The sequence below is a fragment of the Anastrepha obliqua genome, chromosome 6 (genome assembly GCF_027943255.1).
Source record: "Anastrepha obliqua isolate idAnaObli1 chromosome 6, idAnaObli1_1.0, whole genome shotgun sequence".
Lineage (NCBI taxonomy): Eukaryota > Metazoa > Arthropoda > Insecta > Diptera > Tephritidae > Anastrepha > Anastrepha obliqua.
Genome location: NC_072897.1, coordinates 52,818,588 through 52,821,908, shown reverse-complemented (window position 1 = coordinate 52,821,908; position 3,321 = coordinate 52,818,588). Strand labels below are relative to the sequence as shown.

At 31.4% G+C, this 3,321-nt stretch overlaps 1 long non-coding RNA gene across 1 annotated transcript; it reads left to right on the top strand.

Moving 5' to 3' along the window:
• The first annotated feature begins 313 nt into the window (after positions 1–313).
• Positions 314–706, top strand: LOC129250001 (uncharacterized). Its single transcript, XR_008582780.1, has 2 exons — positions 314–348; positions 408–706. It is a non-coding gene; the product is annotated as an uncharacterized LOC129250001 (long non-coding RNA).
• Positions 707–3,321: the final 2,615 nt, after the last annotated feature.

The window sequence follows — 3,321 nt, the reverse complement described above, 5'->3', positions numbered from 1 at the left end:
GTCAATCCTGAAGACAGGGTTTTCGAAGTGTGTCGACTCCAAATGGTGTGGTACCGTAAGCTCTTCGCAAAATATGCCCACATTGCAGGTCTTAGGTGTTCAATGTTGTCCGCTCTAAAAGAAAAAGCACAAAAAGAGTTTCCCGACTGGTTTATAGTATCTGGCGAATGTAGAGATCATCGCGTGAAGCTATTAGATTTTCTCTTAACTGTCCTTTTATTCAAGAATGCAAAGTGGCTCTTGCGAAATGAGGCCAATAATGCCAAAGTCAGAAAAATTCAAAATAAATTAAAAAAGCTGTAGGTTGTAAGCCAGGGCCCAACGAAAAGAGATTCACCGCTCACCCAGGTAATAAATAATCTATTAGCTATCCTTTGCATATAATGATACCTATTATTTTATTTCAGGGTTTTCCTCTTTTCTATATTTCAGGTTTTTTTATTTATATATTTTACAGGTATTTTCCGTTTCAGGTTTTTTCTATTTTTTAGTCTATTTTACAGGTTTCTTTTTTATTTTTTCTTCTCTTTCAGCTAGCACCCGAGCCTAGATTTTTAAAGCACTACATTTTTTTCTTAATCATGATGGATTGAGAGTAGTGTTTTAAAAATCAGGTAAATCGCAATGACTTAATCGATGTCAATATCGAAGTCGTGTGAGAAATTGTTATAGTATGAGAACAATTTCGTAATTCGTGCTTTCAAAATTTTATATATTTTTTTTTTCATTTCAGGATATGTAATTACCTATTATTTATAGCATCGTAAAATATATACATATACATATAAGAATACTTAAATTACTTGTGAATAAAAATAATTATATTTTTTTTTTTATTTCAGGAAATGTAATTACCTATTATTTATAGCATTGTAAAATATATATATTACATATATATAAATTTCTGTGAATAAAAATAAAAAATTAAAATTAAAAAAACTAGTATTTCATTTTCTTAAGGATAATAATATTTATTTGGTAAGAGGATCTTAAAGAAACATATACCAATAATACAATTCGACAGGATTTCATTAGAATATCAATACACATATTCGTTCAGCCCAATAAAATAAATATCTTCATATGAAAAATTGTTCCTATGGACGTGCAAAAGCAAAACACGCATATATAGTACATAAATACATGCATACAAACTGCCATAGCCATACATACATATGAGGCTGCGAGCACTTGCGACAGAAAAAATATTTCGATTTGCTATTGCTGTCGAGAATTTAGAACACATATTTACATACATATATTGATGCATACATATGTACGGAGCCGCGGCCACTCGACTTGACAAAAACTGAAGATTTACCAAATATTGGCAAATAATTCAACGCGAAATATTACAATATTGACTATTTTCAAATTGACGAGAAAATTGTCATATGGGCATATGAGCAGATGAGCTCGAACTTAGTGTTATAGAATATTTTGGATTTTTCAGCGCCGTTGCGACTAAAAAAATCATGACCGCTGCGACTGCGCGTATGAATGTATTTTGTTCTTGCAGTCGCCAGGCTTATAATTTTAGCTGTTGTATGTATATACATATGTATGTGTATACTAATAAGCATAGTTTTGCTGGGAGTCGAGAATGTATGTATATGTATGTATGTACGGACATACATATAATAGGGCACACTTGCGCAATATACCAATACGTGAGGTAGGTCATGGTTGCTCCAGTACATTGACCTTTCGCTTAATTGTTTCTTACATGTGTATGTATATATGTACATACATATGTATGTAATAAGAAACAGTTTAAACAGATTTTGTTACTGATATACTTACGGTAACATATGAATATGCTTTTTTATCCTATAAAATATGTAAATATGGAGTATATCTTGGGTTTGTTAAAATTATTCTTTTATTTATTTTGAATATCAAAACTTTTTTGTTCTTGTAGTCGCTAGGCATAGAATTTTAGCTTTGAACGACATTCGGAATTAAAGGAATAACGTGAGTGCCCTGCGTGTGCGGTTGTATGCACATGCATATGTGTATATTAATACCTAAGCATTGTTTTGCTTGAATTCAATTCACATATTTATATTTGCATATGCCATCTTCCTGTGTGCCTGGTAATGAAGCGTTTTGTATACAGAATTTTTTGATTTGATCAATTGATATACGTATATATATATATATAGATAGGTATAGTTAGGGATCAAGTGTGCATATACGCACATGCACATACGTCGATGTATATGCAGAAGAAGTTGTTTTAGCATTTGCAGGAATTCGATCATTCGAATATTTACACCCTAATTATTGCATGAAATATGATAAGGCGATGCTCGTGAGGTAGGTCATGTTGCTTCAGTGCATACATATGTATGTATGCGTGCAACACTATATTTATTAAAGATGCAATAGAACTTAGTTGTCCCATATACATATGTATGCAAATACGTTTCTTTCACGTTTTCTTTTATTTATTTTAAATTTCAAAGTTTTATACTATCTATAAAATGTTTTATACTATCTATAAAATGCATACATATATTATTCCATGTAATAAATCTAAATTGAAAAAAAATTCGTTTGCAAAGGAACAAATGAATGCACATTCAAATGTAAATATGATAAGGTGGTGCGTCAAGAGATAGGCCATTATTGCTCCAGTGCGTGTGCACGTATGTATCAAAATCTATAAGAATTGAAGATGCAATTGATCTTTTGCACAAACATAACTAACATAACATATATTGATATACATACATATACATCAATATACCATACACTTGTATGCTCTATGAATTCTTGTCTAAAATTAATTTAGACTCGAAAAATTATTAAAAATTTTCATCAAATTTTTATGAAGTTTTCAATTTACTAAAATTTTTGTTTGAATCTTATTTTTAGATTAAATCAACAAACAAAAAGTGATGAATGTTGGCGCATAATTCAAGGGAACATAGAAGTGCACAAGCAAATTCTTTGCAAAGTGCCGTCGGCATTCGTCAGTTTGATTTCATACAGAAACCAAAGAGTGAGCGGAGCCAATGTACTTCTACATAATTCACTGTAATCAGCTCTGTTAAGAACTTCCCCGCTGTCGAGTTAAGCGAGGTGAAATAGTGTTCGCGGTTTCACTTCATTTTTGACAATTCACACTATTCGTAGCTCGTGAGAATTCTCTATATTTAACGTTCTCTGTTTGTGGGAAGTAAAAGTTTCTTAGAATTTGTGCTTTATTTTCGCGACCATTTCTGTGAGCGCGTTTGTGTTCTTTAATTATTACATTATTCTGTTCTGTTTCGTTAGGTAAGTCTTTCACTATGTTTCTTGCGAATCTTACTCTGC